Consider the following 18,902-nt stretch of genomic DNA (forward strand, 5'->3'; position numbering starts at 1 on the left):
AAATAAATAAATAAATAAATAAATAAATAAATAAATAAATAACTTTGATGCTGGGCGTGGTGGCGCATGCTTGTAATCCCAGCATTAGGGAGGCTGAGACCAGAGGATCGCGGTTTGGGGACAGCCTCAGCAACTGAGCCCCTCCGCAACTTAGTGAGACCTGTTTCAAAAATAAAGAATAAAAAATAGGGCTGGGGGTGTATCTCAGAAGTAAAATGCCCCTGGGTTCTATCCCCAGTACTACAATAATTAATAATAATAATAATAACTTTGTCTGGCTCTAACAGATCAATCTAGGAGATAGTTTTTTTTTCAATTGCCACTGCCTGAGACAGAGAGAGATTCAACAGTCCTGTGCATCCCTCCTCGGGGCTGTCAGCGCGCAGCTGGCAATGTCCCCCTGGGGCTATCTCCAGGCTGCCAGCTAGAAGGGGAAAGCACAGGCCTACGGGGGATCTAGTGCTTGCCTCAGTTCCTCGGGCTGCCGTAACAAACCATTACTACCTGCTGGCTTAAACACAGTCCTCAGTTATCATCTCACAGTTCTGGAGAATTGGAGTGCAAGCTCAAGGGGTCAGCAGGGACAGCTCCTCCTAGAAGCACTGAGGTGGAATCCACACCGGGCTGGCGGTCCTTGCTGTTCTATGCTCTTGCCTCTGTGTCTCCTGTGTGTCTTCTCGCTCCAACTTCTCCTTTGCTGTCTCTTCCAAGAACACTTCTTTTGGATTCAGAGCTGCTATATTTTTGGGTTTTTTTTTTTGAAGATTTAAAGAAGTTTATTAAAAAGATAGAAATACAAAAAATAGAAATACAGAAAATAGTTACAGCCCCATGCCAAAATGGCATGAGGGGGGAGGGTGGCCCAGGCCAACTCACTACTCCCTCTAGAGCTGCTATCTTTTGGCTCTAGAATGTCCCCCACAGGCCCATATTTAAAGACTTGGTCCCTAGGGTGGCGCTGCTGGGAGGTGGTGGGACTGTGGGAGGTAGGGCCCAGCAGAGAGGTCTTTGGGTCATGGAGGACATATCCTTGAAGGGGACCGTGGAACCTCTTCCCCTTCTTCTTTTTGTCTTCCGAGCCATGAGGTGATCAGTTTGCTCTCCCATGCCTCCCCCCATCACTGCCATCCTGTATCCCCCATCAGAGCCCTAAAAGCAATGGGCCAGCCTGACTTAGACCTGGAACCTCTAACACCCTGAGCCGAAACAAAACTCTTCTTTTTGGAAGTTCATTATCTCGGTCATTTTGCCACAGTGATGGAAATCTAACCAACACAAGGGCCTGCCCTATTTGGGACAGTCATCTCAAGATCCTCCCATTAATTATATCTGCAAAGACTCTTATTCCCAATAAAGTCCCTCTCTGAAGCCTTGGGCGGACATGGATTTATGAGGGGACACTGTTCAACCTATTCTCTGAGGTTCACCTAGAAATAGTACCCTCTTATGCCCCCTGACTGTGGCTGAGAATGAGTCCCATGGTCATACTTAACTGCAAGGGGCACCAAAATGTAACCTAAGAAGATCAGGAAACCAGTTTGGGGATGGCCACAGCCTCTGCCCCAGTGAGTAGGGTCCTTGTCAGGGACCAGGAGGCTCGGGCTTCGAGGAAGAGCTCAGGTTATTCCTTAGGCAGAACTGGATATCTGCTGACAACATCTTATATCTGTTCCCCTTTGTGGCAAACACAGGCCGACCTGCCACAGACATTTTCTCTTAGACATGTGAGCTTCAGGTCTGTCCCGCAGGCTCCACATGTGCCGGTCTACACAGCAGGGGTCACCGCCTGTCCTTCAAGAAAAGTTCTTCAAGGCTGGGTCCTGTGATACTCTGGCCATCGTCAGGCCTTCCTCTCCCTCCCTGCAATCTCCCCCTTCTATTGTTCCTACCTGTTTTCTGGGGGACACTATTCCCCTTTCATGAGGCTTTCTCCTGGGAGGAGGCCATGCCATATTACTCCTCTGGAAAGAGGAGGGAACCTTCCAGGTTCCCTGCCATGTTGGTCATGTAGGGAGGCGGAACCATGTTCTTCCTATTGCCTTCTCTAGATGAAAAACATCTCTAGGGCTGGTGGTAGATCATGTGCCTAGTATGTGTGGGGCTCTGGATTCCATCCCCAGAACCACAAATACAAAAAAAAAAAAAAAAAAAAAATTAAAAAAGCAACACTAATGGTCCTACTACCCAGAGTCTTTCTATTGACAGTCTGCTGTCTATAATTCTATTTTTATGTCCACAGAATTTTTAAAAACACATTTGGGATTATGCTATTTCATAATATTTCATAACTTAATATGTTACACTTAATATGTTTTCACTTAATATGTTACAATCATTTTCTGTCTGATTTGAGGATTCAGAACTTGAAGGCTGATTACCTTTATATATAAGCCAGATTTTCCAGTATCAACTTATAAAGGTGATAGCTTTGATCCTAAAAGCCTTTCTCCTCTGTCCGATTACTCATTTGGTTTAGCTAAGAAGAGAAGTACTATTTGTTGGTACTTGGGAAGTCCCCAACACCTCTACTATAGTCCTTTGAACTTTGTACTATACTTACTTAAATACATATATATTTATTTAGTACTAGGGATCAAACTCAGAAGCCCTTTTAAATTTTTATTCTTGAAACAGAGTCTTGCTATATTGTTGAATGTCTTGCTAAGTTATTGAGGCTGACTTGGAACCTGTGATCCTCCTGTCTCAGTCTCCCAAGTACTAGGATCACAGGTGTATACCACCAAGCCTGACTAAATATATGCTTTTTTTTTTTTTTTTTTTTTGGTGGTACTGGGGTTCCTAGAAGCCCTTCTACCTCCAGGCTACACTCCCAGACCTATTTTTTTATACTTATTTTTGTTTGGAAACAGGGTCTCTTAAGCCAGCACGCTGGCTTTGAACCTGTGTGATCCTCCTGTCTCCACCTCCCAAGCACGGGGATTACAAGCGTGCGCCACCACGCCCGGCTAAGTATATGCTTATTTTTAAGGGTTTTACATAGTCCACAGTACATCGTATGCATTTTTGTTTTAGTTTTTGATTACTTATTTGTTTGGGTTTTGTTTTGTTCTGTTTTTTGTACTAAGGATTGAACCCAGGAGTGATCTACCCTGAGCTATATCACCAGTCCTTTTATTTTAAAACAGAGTGTCACTAAGTTACCTAGCTTCAAACCTGCGATCCTCTGTCACACCCTCACAAATACTAGGATTACAGGCCCAATGCCACCCAGTACATCTTTATAATAACTTCTTTAACAAGTATCTTTCTTGTAGGAAATGTTCGTGATATCTCTGACATAGTCCTATACCTGATACTGATGATTGGTCTGGTAAAAACAGAAGGGCTAGAAGCCAGGTGCAGTGGCCTGTAATTCTACTACTTGGGAAGCTGAGACAGGAGTTTCACAGGTTCAAGGCCAGAGCATGATAACTTAGTGAGACCCAGCTTCAAAATAAAAAATAAAAAGAGATAGGGTATAGCTCAGTGGTAGAAAGCCCCAGGGTTCAATCCCTAGTACAAGAGAGAGAAGGAGAGAGAGAGAAAGAGAGAGGAAGGAGGAAGAGGAGGAGGAGGAAGAAAAGGAAGGAAGGAAGGAAGGAAGTTAGGCATGGTGGTGCACACTTGCAATCCCAGTACTTCGGAAGCTAAGACAGCAGGATCCCAGGTTTTTGGCCAGCCTTCACAACTTAATGAGGCCCTCTGCAACTTAGTGAGACTCTATTTCAAAATAAATAAAATAGGATTGGGGATATAGCTTGGAGATAGCTCACTCCTGGGTTCAATCCCCAGCATGGGAGGAAGGAAGGAAGGAAGGAAGGAAGGAAGGAAGGAAGGAAGGAAGGAAGGAAGGAAGGAGAGGAGAGGAGAAGAGGTGGGGAAGTTATAGTGCATATATTATAAGGAGGGGAGGGAAGAAAAGACTTCTGTGAGTAAAAATTTTAAATGAATGTCCCAGAGTTCAGCATCCATTTTGTCCCCTGTATGGTTTCTGACTGTCTCCAAATATGTCTTTTAAAAATTCTATGTACAGTAGCCGGGCATGGTGGCACATGCTTGTAATCCCAGTACCTGGGAGACTGAGACAGTAGGATCCGGGTTTGAGGACAGCCTCCGCTACTTAGTGAGACCCTGTTTCAAAATAAAGAGTAAAAAATAGGGCTAGGGGTGAAGCTTGGAAATAGAATGGCCCTGGGTTCAATCCCCAGAACCACACACAAAAAAAGTGTATTAAAAATGGATTTGGAGCCATCATGGACGGCTCGGGGCGCGCCTGGGATCTGCTGGCCTTTGGAGAGCCTTACCCAGCGGCCTCCTCCCAGCCTAGAACAGAGGTGCCAGCTCAGACCTGGGTCCTGGTGCTGGTTCTGCCGCTCGGGCGTGTGAGCCGAGCCCCACTCTGCTTCTTTGTTTTGTCAGACAGGGTAATAATAGCCCTGTACTTCTGCGCAAGGCTGGCAGGAGGGTAAAGTGAGATGCGAGAGATAACAGAATCGAAGGTGCGTTGGAAGTCAGCTGACCTCGCCCCAGACAGTTCACGGCATGGAAGGTCCAGACCTTGGCATTTGGTGTGGTCAGGTGAGATTTGAGGCAGATCGTATAAAGGACAAGCTGGGAAGCCAGGGAGAGCACAGGAGGAGCCTGTGCTGCTTTGACCAGCTGAAGCTGGCCCAGAAAGGGCCAACGTCATTCCTGGCAGGGCCGGAGGGCAGCTTCACAGATTTTCATTGTGTTAACCTGCCAAGAGTTCCTGTGGTCCCCCAGCGCCACCCTCCTGGCAAGAGATGGTGCGGCGGCTGCCGTAGTCTGGAGTCAGTGCCTGCTTCACCAGCAAATCCAGCCCTGAGAGCCGAGCTGTGCTGCAGTCTGTTGGACGGGGCAGCGCCGGCACAGGGTGGCCTTGCTGGGCTTCGGGCTGCTCAGATGCCGCTGAGCAGAGTGCGGGCAAAGGGAGGTGAGAGAGGCAGACACAAGCCAGGCGTGGTGGTGCACGCTTGTAATCTCAGCAGTTGGGAGGCTGAGACAGGAGGATCGCTGTTCGAGAACAGCCTCAGCTACTTACTGAGGCCCTTTTTCAAACTAAAAAAGAATACAAAATGGGGCTAGGGTTGTAGCTCGGTAGTGGAATGCTCCTGGGCTCTATCTCCAGTACCGTAAATAAATAAATAAATAAATAAATAAATAAATAAATGTATGTCAGACACAGAGAGATGAGTGAGTCCTAGCTGAGGCAAGGAGCCCTCCAGGAGACCCTTCTCCTGAGCCCACCCCCATGCCTCCTCCATCCTCAATAGGACAAGCAGCCTCTGCTGTTCATTTGTCCATCCACTCAGGAATTGCTGGTCACTTGCCACAGACCTGGTGCCAGGCGCTAGGAAGGAAGACCACACTGGCCAGCACACTGTTTCTTTTTCCAAGCTGCATGAGTCTGGCAGCTTTTATCCTTGAGTTTGTATGGAGATCCCTGAAGAGACTGTTTAAAGGGCTGATTCCCAAGACACCAGCCTGGGAGATTCTGATCCAGTAGGGCTGGGAGGGGAGGGAGCATCCTGCTTGTCAGATAAGTAGGCTGTGGGTGGACTTCTCTAAGCTTAGAGGAAACCCGCCCTGACCTCAGCCCCTTGGAGAGCCTGGTAAGATGCAGTCGGTGAGAGGCAGTTTCCAGGCAAACCCTGTGTTTGCCGCTTTGGAGGTGGAGGAGAGGGTGCCCTCTGGTGAAGGAACAAGGTGGTTAGGAATGGAGGACTTTTCCTGGGCGGGGTAGCCCATTTCCTGCAGGAGGGCCCCTTGGCCAGCTAAACAGAATCACACATGACGTACTGACATATGATTATGGCATGTTGACTAATAACACATTCCTTTACAATAAGATTGCAAACAGTCTATGATGATTACTTCCATTAATTAGAGGAAATTCTTAATTTTCAAATACTTCAGGTTCCAGAAATTGGGAACATTGGGAATAATGAGGGGTCGAGACAAGCAGCGCCGGTCAGCTTGGCCAGGCAGCCCCCCAGGAGCAGGTGCCCAGTATAACCACCAGAGGCTTCTGACCGCGGAGGGCTGGGTCCTAAAGCTCAGGCACTCTGGAGACTCCCAGACAGCGTGACTGGGGATGGGAGAGTAACAGGAGCATTAATTACCTCTGGGCCAACCAGCCACTCTTTCTATATATAGCAGGGCCACTCTGCTATATATATGAAAAATAGGCTGGGCCACTCTGAAAGTTTAAAATTTATTTACTTATTTTGGTGCTGTGGATTGAACCCAAGGCCTTGTATATTTTAAGCATATGCTGTACCACTGAGTACATACCCAGCCTAAAGATTTAGGTAGGTAGGTAGGTAGTTAGTTAGTTGTGGTACTAGAGATTGAACCCAGGGGTGCTCTACTAGTAAACTATATACTCATCCATTTTTTTTTTTTTTTTGAGACAGGGTCTTGGTAAATTTCCCAGACTGGCCTTAAATTTAGTGTCAGGAGGAATTGGGATTATAGGTGTGGACCACTAGGCCCCAAAAGATTTATTAAGGTTCACAAAACTCACTGTTAAGCAAAGCCTTCTCTGAGAGGCAGGCCTAGAGTCAAAAAGTGGTGTTCATGTTCCTCTAAAACAGATTCCAGGAGCTGGGAGTGTGGATGAATAGAAGAGCATTTGCCTGGCACGTATGAGACCCTGCGTCGGATCTCCAGCACTGCAAACAAATGAACAAACACATTTTAACACAATTCCCAGAAGTGCCCTCCAGGCTTCCACATTGGGCTCAAAAGCATGGGCTTTTCCTGAGACATCCAGGGTGGGTGGGAGAACAGGAGATGATCCTACAGCTCCCGTTCTCTAAAAGGGGGAGGGGGCTGGGCCACTGAGTGTCTGACAGACGGCGCTATGTGCCCCGAGACAGGCTTGCTCTGGTCTTCCTGCCAACAGAAACCCAGGGACTTTGATAATTACCTATCTCCAGGAAGATTCCTGTGCCCCTCAGTGTGATGGGATGACAAACGGTGGACCTCAGGCTAGCGTGGGGCTGGTGCCCCAAGGTGGCAAGGTGGGTGCCAGGGTGGAAAGCAACTCCCACGGGCCCCCTGGAAGCCCTGCATCCCTGCCCCTTCCACACACGCAGAGGCACCCTGCAGCTGGGTGCGTGATCTGAGGAGCCTGAGGACATCAGCGTTCTTCAGAGTGGCCCTGAGCAACTGGCCAAGCTCCCAAAGTGGGAGAGGCTGCCCCGGGGCCATGCCAGGCCCACGTGGGGCTTCCCTGGGGCCTTTTAGGGACGGTGTCCAGCCAAATGACCATGGGCAGGTTTGAGGCTCTGCAGCTCCGTTTCAAGAACACGAAGAAGCTGCAGATAGGCAGGCCTGAAAGAGAGTGCGGTGAGGCATGAGAACCGAGTGAGAAGCAGCCTGCAAAACATCTCCTGCGGGGCCGACACCCACAGCGCTGCAGACCAACCACGCGACCAGCAACCTGGGCCCAGAGGGACAGGCACATGGTGTGGTCTGTAACCAGCGCCAGAAGGGCAAGGGAGTCAGGCCAATGTGGTACACACTGGAATCCCAGGACTTGGAAGGCTGAGACAGGAGGATCATAGATTCGAGGCCAGAGCATGATAACTTAGCAAGATCCTATCTAAAAAATAAATTAGGAGCCGGGAGTGGTGGCACACACTTGTAATCCCTGTGCTTGGGAAGCTGAGACAGGAGGATCGCACAGGTTCAAAGCCAGCCTCAGCTACTTAGTGAGGCTCTCAGCAACTTGGTGAGACCCTGTTTCCAAATAAAAAAATATAAAATAGGTCTGGGAGTATAACCCGGAGGTAGGAAGCCGCTGTGTTCCACCCCCAGGACAACACACACACACACACACACACACACTAATAATAATAATAATAATAATAATAATAATAATAATAATAAAACAAAATAAATTAGGGCTGAGGATGTAGCTTAGAGGTAATGTCCTGGGTTTAATCTCCAATATTTCCACACCTATACACACACACACACACACACACACACACACACACACTAATAATAATAATAATAATAATAATAATAATAAAACAAAATAAATTAGGGCTGAGGATGTAGCTTAGAGGTAATGTCCTGGGTTTAATCTCCAATATTTCCACCCCTATACACACACACACACACACACACACACACACACACACACACAGAGCAAGGGAATAAATAAAAATCTGCTAATAATAAAGTTCTGAGCCAGGCATGGTGGCGCATGCTTGTAACCCCAGCATTCGGGAGGCTGAGACCGGAGGATCACAGTTCACGACCAGCCTCAGCTACTTAGTGAGGCCCTCCACAACTTAGTGAGACCCTGTTTCAAAATAAAGAATAAAAATAGGGCTGGGGGCCGGGCATGGTGGCGCACGCTTGTAATCCCCGCGCTTGGGAGGCAGAGACAGGAGGATCGCGCAGGTTCAAAGCCAGCCGCGCGCGCTGGCTTAGGAGACCCTGTTTCCAAATAAAAATGTAAAAATAGGTCTGGGAGTGTAGCCCGGAGGTAGAAGGTCTTCCAGGAACCCCAGTATCACCAAAAAAAAAAAAAAAAAAGGCTGGGAGTGTAGCTCGGAGGTAGAATGCCCTTGGGTTCCATCCCCAATAAAGCAAAACTAAATGCATAAATATATATAAAGTCCTTTCCTTTCCCTTCTCTTTCTTTCTTATTTGAATACAGTGGTATATGGATGTGATGTCTGTGATGCAGTAGCCATATTTTCACCATGCGTAGATTAGCTTCAAGGACTGCTATAGCAAGTCACTCATTCAAGCCTGGAATTTCTCATTTCTAAGAATTATGTGGAAGTTGGGGCCAAAGAAGACTGAGAGCTAACAATTCCTCCTGAGATTCGCATCGGTTAAGCCTTTGCCTTGACATTTCTCTTAGCTCATTGTGGCTTTGTAGAACCTGGACATTCCAGCAACCTGTCAAGGAAGCTCAATTTAACTTACATTGCCACTTTGGGTGGGTTCAGAAGGATGTAAGAGGTAGGGGGGAAAAAAAATAAGGGCACTGCATAATTCAGTGTTGGCTTGTTTTGCCTGGAAATGCTAAATTTCCACTTTTCATGGTAGAATTTTGTAAGAAAGCAGCTAATATCTTTAGACAGCTCATTGGGAAGTATGTGAGGCCAAAGGCAGGTCCTGAACTCATGCAAACCCTTCCATGGGGTGAGATACGGAAGAGAGGAGGGAGGACTGAGTCCATCAGTCAGGGAGGCAGCAGGCACTGTTTTGTTTAGTTTCTTTTATGATAACAAAAGTAGCATATATTGTCTCTGGGGTTTTTTTGGTTTTGTTTTTTGTGTTTTGCGATACTGGGGATGGAATCCAGCTACCTCCCAGCTATGCCTCCCAGCCCTATTTTTTATTCTTTTTTTGAAACAGGGTCTCACTGAATTGCAAAGGGCCTAAGTAGCTGAGGCTGTCTGCCAAGCCACGATCCTCCTATCTCAGCCTCCCAAATGCTGGGATAACAAGTGTGTGCCACAACACAGGCTGTGATATTTTAATACGTGTATCAGCATGCACTGACCGAATCTAGTGTCCCTTGTTCCACCTTCTCCTCTCCTTCCCCTCAACACTCCACACTGAGGATTGACACAGGGACATTCTACTTCTGAGCATTAACACCAGCCCTATTTTATTTTTTTCATTTGGAAACAGGGTTTCCCTAAGTTGCTGAGGCTGGCCTTGAACCTGCAATCCTCTGTCTCAGTCTCCCAAGTACTGGGCTTACAGGCATGCATGCTCACGCCCAGCTCTGTTCTTTTTTTTAGTTTTAAATCTAATTTCTTCTTAGAGTGGGCGTGGTGGCACACGCTTGTAATCCCCGTGCTTGGGAGGCGGAGACAGGAGGATCGCACAGGTTCAAAGCCAGCCGCGCTGGCTTAAGAGACCCTGTTTCCAAAAATAAAAATAGGTCTGGGAGTATAGCCTGGAGGTAGAAGGGCTTCCAGGAACCCCAGTACCACACACACACACACACACACACACACACACACACACACACACACACTTCTTCTTTCTCTTTTTATGTTTTCTCTGGGGATTGAATTCATAGTGCACAATAGAAAAGCATTCTCATTGAACTTAACCCCATTCCTTAATTCCTTTGTGAGGCCTTACAATATGTAAAATTAGGCTGGGGTTATAGCCCAGTGGAGATCACTTGACTAGCACTCATTGGGCCCTGGGTTTGGGTCCTCAGCACAGCTTTTATCTGGACTCATAAATGCAATTATATGTGGTTTCTGAGAATCACTGGCTGGTGTTTGGCATAACCAGCTGCTAATGAGCCTGTACAGGGGTCAAAGACCCAGGAGGCCCCTGGTCAGGGCATCCTTCTCCCCTGTCTGGGCCCCTGTACGGGAGGAACAGGAAACACCCAGGAGAAGCGTCCTCTCTCAGATGTCCCCTTTGCCTACTTTGACCTCATCCTTTTTAGGTTCAATGAAACTTGCAAGTAGGACTGAGTAGTATTTCATCAGGGGTTTCATCTCCATTATCTTTGAATCCATCCAGTTCAGGACTTTTTTTCAGATTCAGACATAGATTTAAATATGGAGAGGTATTTAAAAAATACTTGGTACATAAAAATTGGATTAGAATATTATATACACTCTTTCAAGGCCAACCTTAGCAACTTAGAAAAACCTTCAGCAATTTAGGGAGACCTTGTTTCAAAATAAATAATAAAGACCAGGCGTGGTGATACAGACTTGTAATCCCAGTACTTGGGAGGCTGAGACAGGAGGATCATTCAGGTTCAAAGCCAGCCTCAGCTACTTAGTGAGGCTTTCAGCAACTTAATGAGACCCTGTTTCCAAATAAAATATAAACTAGGTCTGGGAGTGTAGCCCAGAGGTAGAAAGCCCCTGGGTTCCATCCCCAGTACCACCAAAAAAAAAAAAAAAAACCCCACAGGGTATAGCTTGAAAGCAGAACCCCCCCCCATCCCAGTTTCATCTCCAGTATTAAAAAAAAAAAAAAAAGAATATTATACACATTCTTTTAAATCTTGCTTTTTCTTGCTTAAGGAGTTCCCTGCAGTTCAATTTGCATTCGTGTGTGTGTGTGTGTGTGTGTGTGTGTGTGTGTGTGTGTGTGTGTAGAGAGAGAGAGAGAGAGAGAGAGAGAGAAAGAGAAAGAGATTGAGAGAGAGAGCAAGAGAGAGAGAGAGAGAGAGAGAGAGAGAGAGAGAGAGAGAGAGAGAGAGAGATTGATTGGTGGAGACAGAGAGAGACAGAGAGGGAGAGACAGAGATACTGAAAAGGGACCCAGGGCATTCTACCTCCCAGCCTTATTTTATTCTTTTATTTGGAAACAGGGCTCACTAAGTTGCAGAGGGCTTCACTAAGCTGCCGAGGCTGAGTGATCCTTCTGCCTCAGCCTCGCATTTACTGGGATTACAAGCGTGCCCCACCATACCTGGATCTGCACTAATACATGCTTGAGCATTTGCAGGATATTCTATGGCTGTGTGTCCCATTCTTTTTTTTTTTTTTTTTTTTTTCCAGTACTGGGGATGGAACCCAGGAGCATTCTACCTCCAAGCTATACCCTCAGCCCTATTCTTTATTCTTTATTTTGAAACAGGGTCTCACTGAGTTGCAAAGGGCCTAAGTAGCCGATGCTGACTAGGAACCATGATCCTCCTGTCTCAGCCTCCTGAGTGCTGGGGTTACAAGCGTGCGCCACCACGCCCGGCTGTGTGTCCCATTCTTACCAGTGGCCATTCATGGCATTTTCAGCTCCTCCTCTTCCTCTTCTCCTCCCTTCTCCCCTCCCCTCCCTTCCCTTTCCTTCCTTCCTTCCTTCCTTCCTTCCTTCCTTCCTTCCTTCCTTCCTTTTTTCTTTCCTCTTATCGTTATCAGAAATTTTAGAATAAGCATCCCCTCGTATATGACCTGAGCACTGGTGCTTTTATTTCTATGGAGTGGATATGTTCCCAAGGTCGGGTTACTGCAACATGTCTGAGGTTGTTTTGTTTTGTTTTTTCAGGTCTGAGGACTGGACCTGGAGGCACTCTACCACGGAGCTACATCCCTAGCCCAACCCCTTCCTTTTTCTTTTGCTTGGGGCCTTAACTCAGGGACAGTCTACCTTCGAGCTATATTCCCAGACCTTAATTTTTTTTTTCTTTTGAAACAGGGTCTTGCTGTTAGCTCACTTGACCACTGGCAGGAAGAGGTACTGCTGAGCTCAGGAACGTTGTAGGACTTGGGTCGGAGTCATTTCCAGGAACATCATAGGACTTGGGTCGGAGTCATTTCCAAGCCTCCCCATCTCCACAGCCAATTCAGATGCTCTCTGGGTGTTGGTTTTAGTTTCTCAGGCTGATGTACTTTACATGACAGGCTGCTCAAGGTCCTGCGCCTCAGCTCTCCCACTCTCACTGATACCAGGGAATGCTGCTCACTCTCTGAAGATCAAATATCCCAGGGAAGGCCTGCCATTGGCCAAGTATGGGCCAGGCATCCATCCCCACCCCAGTCAAGAGTGGCCAAGATAATAAGACCGCAAGACAATGACAGTGTTCTTTCAAACACACACCAGAGACGGGGAGGGAGGACATCCTAGCAAAAGAGGTCTGTTCTGGTGTCAGAAATAGTTGCCCATGACTATAGCCTGCAGGTAAGACATGAAGAGTGCCTGAGCTCTGGGAGGAGGAGAAGGCACATTCTGGAGACTTTCAGAACACTGGTTGCTGCCCTTGGGCGTCCAGGAGCCCGCTGCCTCCTGGGGGCCCCTCACCCAAAGCTCGAGCACCTCCAGGGCTCTCCATCCTGCACCACTTGTGGACTTGCGCCCTGGGAGCATGGAGACTGGAGGTCCATTCTTCAGCTTTGCAACGGCCCTTCGTCCACGTGAGCCCAAGAAAGGGCACAAAGCCCGAGAGCTGAGAACCTGAGTGAAACATTGCACTCTGGCTGAGCTAAACAAGAGCTTAAAATAGAATATAAATTAGTGGTTTGAAGTTTTTGAGAAACAAAAATTATATTCCTCATTCCTCTGGATCTAAGGACTAAGATTTGTTCCCTAACATTTGTGACAACAGCGCTTGACACCCGACCAGTGCTGACTGAGGGATTCTTTGTAGAGCGCCCCGGATGGGGCACCAAGGGGAACCCAGACCAAGGAGAGTCTAGGAGAACTCGGGAAAGGGAGGACCAGGAACAAGCTCTGCTTGTTTTAAGGCTCTTTCCTTGGATGACCACTGATTCCACCCTCACTTTTCCTCTTCTTTTTGAATTTGTGTGTATGTGTGTGTGTGGAGGGGGAGATACTGGATATCGAATCCAGGGGCGCTCTGCCACTGAGACATAATCATGACCCCAGCCCTTTTTATTTTTATATTTATTTGGTACTGGGGGTGGAACCCAGAGGCCTTCTGCCTCTGGGCTATACTCCCAGACCTATTTTGTATTTTATTTGGAAACAGGGTCTCACTAAGTTTCTGAGAGCCTCACTAAGTAGCTGAGGCTGGCTTCGAACCCATGCGATCCTCCTGTCTCAGCCTCCCAAGTGCAGGGATTACAAGCATACGCCACCACGCCTGGCTATTTATTTATTTTGTATTGTGTATTTTTGTATTTTATTTTGTATTGTGGTACTGAGGCTTGAGCCCAGGGGCATTCTACCTCCAAGCTACACCCTTAGCCCTTCTTACGTTTTAGATTACTGAGAGTCTCACTATGTTGCTGAGACTGTCCTTGAATGTGAGATTTTTGTCTCAGCCTCCCAACTGGAATTACAGGCATGAGCCACTACACTCTGCTTTTATTTTAGTTTTTAGACAGGATCTTGCCATGTTGCCTAACATGGCCTCAAAGTTGCGATCCTCCTACCTCAGCCTCCCCAGTAGCTGTGGATTATAGGTACCACCAGCCTCTTTCTGGATTTTGATGGTGGTGGTGATGGTGATGGTGGTGTGAGTATATGTGTGTGTATGTGTGTGTGTGTGTGTGCATGTGTGTGTGCAATACTAAGGATCAAACCCAAGGGTATTCTACCTCTGAGCTACATCCACAGCCATTTCTACTTTGTTTTAAACAGAATCTCTATAGGTTGCTGAGGCTGAACTCTAACCTGCAATCCCAAGTAGTGGGATTACATGCATTACTTCTCTATTTCATTTCTTTTTTTGAAAGAGTCTCACCAAGTTGCAGAGGGCCCATGTTGCTGAGTCTGCTACAAGCCTGCGATCCTCCTGTTTCAGCCTCCTAGGTACTGGGGTTACAGGCCTGCACCACGCCCAGGCTGTGATGGACTTTCAACAGACTTCTTTCTCCTTTTTTGTTCTTTCAGATTCATGGCCTGGGGCACCTGGCTTGGTCTGGTCTTAGAGACAGGTGTGATGGATGAGGCTTCACCAAGGAGGAGGAGGCTCTGACCCTTGGCAGAAAGAGAAAGCCCACTGCGCGCTAGCTGGCTCTTGCCAGTTGGCCTTTGTGTAGGGAGAGGGCTTGGGGAGCAGAGATGACAGTGACAGAGGGCACGTGGACGCCTCGGCCGCCGCCCTGGGTGGCTGCTGGCCTGGGGCAGGCGACTGGGGCGAGGGCAGGGTGAGCCTGCCAGCAGAGCCAGCAGGATCTGGGGCTCCGCCCTGTCTCCTAGCACCAGCCGGCTGTGACCTCAGAGGTTCCGCCCAAAGCCAAAGCCTGGGAGGCTGAGGGAGGTGTGGGACTCACCGCACTGTCAGCCCTAAAGGAGGCAGAAAGCCAGAGCCCCCCACACCCCAAATCTGGCCAAGAGAGGCGGTGTGTGGAGGGAGAAAAGGCCCCGGGGCAGCTGAGTTGGAGGGTCCGCAGGGGCCTCTGCCTCCCCACTGTTCTAACACATGCCCGGGTGCTGCCAGGAAGGGGTTGCCCCACCTGGAAGGCCCTGGGAAGAGTCTTAGTGGGTCAGACCTTTGCACTATTTTTAAACCCTGGATCAGGTTGCAGACATTTACCCTGCAGCCGGAGCAGCTCCGGAAGGCAGCGCTGGTGCCGGCGGGAGCTGGCTGGAGAGGGCATAACCGCTGACTCTGGATCACGCTGACCTGGGAGCACAGCCAAGTGCAGGGGCTAACGTGCAGATTCCACAAGGGCCGGGAACCCCAGGCACTGCCTGCGCCCTGCCCCCTCCTCAGGCTTCTCGTGCACTCCAAAAAGTTCTTGCTTTAATAGGAAAAGTGACGGAGTTATGTTTGCTAAAACAGGGGCAGGCAGCTCAAGACCCTGCAGTGCAGGGGGCCCTGTGCCAGGGGGTGCGGCTCAGGCTCCTCCCTGGAGGAGGAAGCACTGGGCACAAGCAGGCAGGTTGGGTTAAGAGCCAGACAGCCCAGGCCTCTGGGTGGGAAGAGCTGGGACTTGTGGCTGGGAATCCCGGAAGGGGTGGTATGGCGCTGCACTTTGGAGGATGGGTAGGATTTGCCAGGCAGGAGTGAAGGGGGAAGAACAGCAGAGGAAGCAGCCTGCTCCGGATAGGAGAGATCAGCGCACACTGGGGAACAGTCCTGTACCCAGCGCTTACCCGAGTAGAGGAGGAAGTGCTGGCAGGCTAAATCGTGGCTGCGGGTCGAGGAGCTCAGACTTCAAGCTTAGCGGACTGAGTCACAGAAGGCTGCTAAGCAGGGGGCAAAGTGAGCTGGGTTAGAGTTTTTAAACACTTCTCCGGGCTCTGTGGGTAAGGGTTGGCGGGAAGGGGAGAGAAGGGCACGCTGGGTGCAGAGAGCAGGAAGGAGGCTTCTAGGCAGCTTCAGAGTGGGGAGCAGGAGAGCACGGGCAGCAGCCGTGTTGGGAGGTTGCTGGTTAGACGCTGGAGAGGGGGCAGGGAGCGGGAGGTGAAGATGATGCAGAACTGGGCGGCCAGGAGTACGAGTGGCCCCCTCTAAGGACAGGGGAGGCAGAAGAGGTCCAGGGAGAGCGTCTGGGTTGGTGTAGGGAGTCAAAGGCCAGGGTGCAGTCGGGCTCCAGACTGGGCAATCAGGGCAGAGGGCGGGGCTGACACCCTAAGCTGAGCCAGGGCTGGAGGCCAAGGGAGAGTGTAGAGAGGAGAGAAAGGGAGGCCGGGACCTAGGCTGCTCCCTGTCCCCAGCATCCATTCTTCTATCCCCCTTAGTAATAGGATTCTGTAGTTTGAATTAGGACATCCAGGTTGAGATTATGTTTCCTAGATTCCCTTGTACCTTGCTATGACCATGTGACTGAGTTCTGCCCAATGGGATGTGAGCGGAAGAGATGCTGGGTGCAATTTCCAGCTCACATCCTTTGAAAAGGAAGCCACTTCTCCTTTTTCTCCTCCTCCCCCGCCCCCTTCAGTACTGGGGATTGAACCTAAGGACATTCTATGTCCAAGCTACACCCCAGCCCTATTTTTTCTTCTTCTCTTCTTTCTTTCTTCCTTTCTTCCTTTCTTTTCTTTCTTTTTTTTTTTTTTTTGGAAACAAGGTCTCCCTAAGTTGCAGAGGGCCTCACTAAGTAGCTGAGGCTGGCCACAAACCTATAATCCTCCTGAATCAGCCTCCGAAGTACTGGGATTACAAGCGTGCACCACCACGCCTGGCTCCCTCCTCTTCATCTTTATTTTTATTTTTTATTTTTTATTTTTTGTGTTACTGGGAATTGAACCCAGGGGCATTTTACCTTTGAACTACACCCCAGCCATATATATATATGTGTGTGTGTGTGTGTGTGTGTGTGTGTGTGTGTGTGTGTGTGTATATGTGTGTGTGTATATATATATGTATATATATGTGTGTGTGTATATATGTATATATATACATATATATATATATACATATATATGTATGTATATATATATATATGTGTGTGTGTGTGTGTGTGTGTGTGTGTGTGTGTATACAGGATCTCAGTGAGTTGCAGAGAGCCTTGCTAAGCTGCTGAGGATGGCAACAAACCTGCATATCCTCCTGCCTCAGGCTCCCAAGTACTGGGATTGCAGACTTGCGCCGCCTCCATGCCCAGCGTCCATCTCCTTTTTCTCTACTGCAACAGGCTGGGTAATGACTGCTGGTGAGCCCATTTTGTATATGAAGATGTGGAAAGCTGGGGAAAATAGGGAGAGAGAGAGGACAGACAGAAAGAACCTGTGGACACAGCCACCCAGCTGCCTGTGCTACCTCTGTGGCTGGCGGGTCCCTCTGGCTGGAGCCCCTGGAGTTGGTGAATTTAGAGAGGGGGTGTCTTCTTGTTGAAGCAGTTCCGCCCGTGGCCTATGTACCACTCATATTGATACTGATCATAATGCTCAGAATAAAACTTTAGGGGATGGAGAGAGGAGTCGAGGAAGTAAAGCTGGCATGGAGAAGAGAAAAAGCAATGTGGCTATCACAAAGCCAACGCCTTGCAGCTCTGCAGTGAGGAGAATCCAAGAGTGGTGTGTGCTGGGTGGCTAGCTGTGAGGTCAGGATAGCTGATGGGTTTTTTCGTTTTGTTTTGTTTTTTGGTTTGGGTACAGGGGATTGAACTCAGAAGTAGTATATATACCTCCAAGCCCTCGGCCCTATTTTATTTTTTATTTTGAAACAGGTTCTTGCTAAGTTGCTGAGGCTGTCCTAGAACCAGCAATCCTCCTGTCTCAGTCTCCCAAATACTGGGATTACGGATGTGTAATCCACAACACTCGGCATATCTAAAGTTTTGTCCATGGACACCTTTGTCAATTCAGTTGGGCTAAAATTTTTTTCAAAAATGATATTTTTGCCTGGTATGGTGGCGCACACTTGTAATTCCAGCATTCAGGAGGCTGAGACCGGAGGATTGTGGTTTCCAGATAGCCCCAGCTACTTAGTGAGGCCCTCCGCAACTTAGTTGAGACCCTGTTTCAAAATAAAGAGTAAAAAAAAATAGGACAGAGGGTGTAGCTCAGAGGTCGAATGCCTCTGGGTTCCATCCCAGACCCGCAATAAATAAATAAATAAACAAACAAACAGACAGACAAATAGAGACGGGCGTGGTGGTGCACACTTGTAATCCCAGCATTCAGGAAGCTGAGACTGGAGGATCGCAGTTCGCGGACAGCCTCAGCTACTTAGTGAGGCCCTCTGCAACTCAGTGAGACCCAGTTTCAAAGAATAAAAAAACAAGGGCAGGGTGTATAGCTCGGAGGTCAAATGCTCCCGGGTTCCTTCCCCAGACCCACAATAAATAAAAAAATAAATAAATAATAAAAATTTAAAAAATATAGGGCTGAGGGCTTAGCCCAGACATAGAATTCCCCTAGGTTCAATCTCCAGTACCAAAAAAGAAAAACAGTGAAACCACAGACCTCAGAGGACACTCGAGGTAAAGCAGGGCAGAGGTGGAACCCTGCCTCTGGCCAGCACAAGGACAGGGCTGGACCTGGATCCCCACCACCTAGACAAGGGCAGGCAGTCCCGCTTGATTCTGCAGAGGGCTGGCGTGGAAACAAGAAACTGCTGGCCTGGGAGCTGGGAGAGCTGCGCCTCCCTTAGAGACGCCCAGGACAAGGAGAGAAGGCCACACCCACTGACCAGGGTTCTCACTGTTGGAGGGAAGGTAGTTCTCCCTCCCTCTCTGAAGGTTTGAGTCGGCTGTAAGGAGTTGACAACAGAGGAAGGTCAGGAAAGGCTCGAGTTTATAACTGCAGGGAGAATCAAAGAAGAATGACAACCCCACACTCCCGGAGATTAAAAACTTACATGCGGAAGTGGGGTGTTGGCCATTCTGGGGCTAGCCAGTGGCTTTCAGAGGCCAAGGATGGGCCCGAAGAACTAATGATGGTCCGGGACGAAGCTCCTCTGGTCTCAGGCAGGTGTGGACAAGTTGTGAGAAGGTGAGGCAGCAGTGCACCGCCAACAAGGGGTCTAAGAGTGCAGGTCGTTTCCCAAGCTGTCCCTCGGGCTGCCCGCA

This window comes from Muscardinus avellanarius, assembly GCF_963383645.1.
Source record: "Muscardinus avellanarius genome assembly, chromosome: 4".
Classification (NCBI taxonomy): Eukaryota; Metazoa; Chordata; class Mammalia; order Rodentia; family Gliridae; genus Muscardinus; species Muscardinus avellanarius.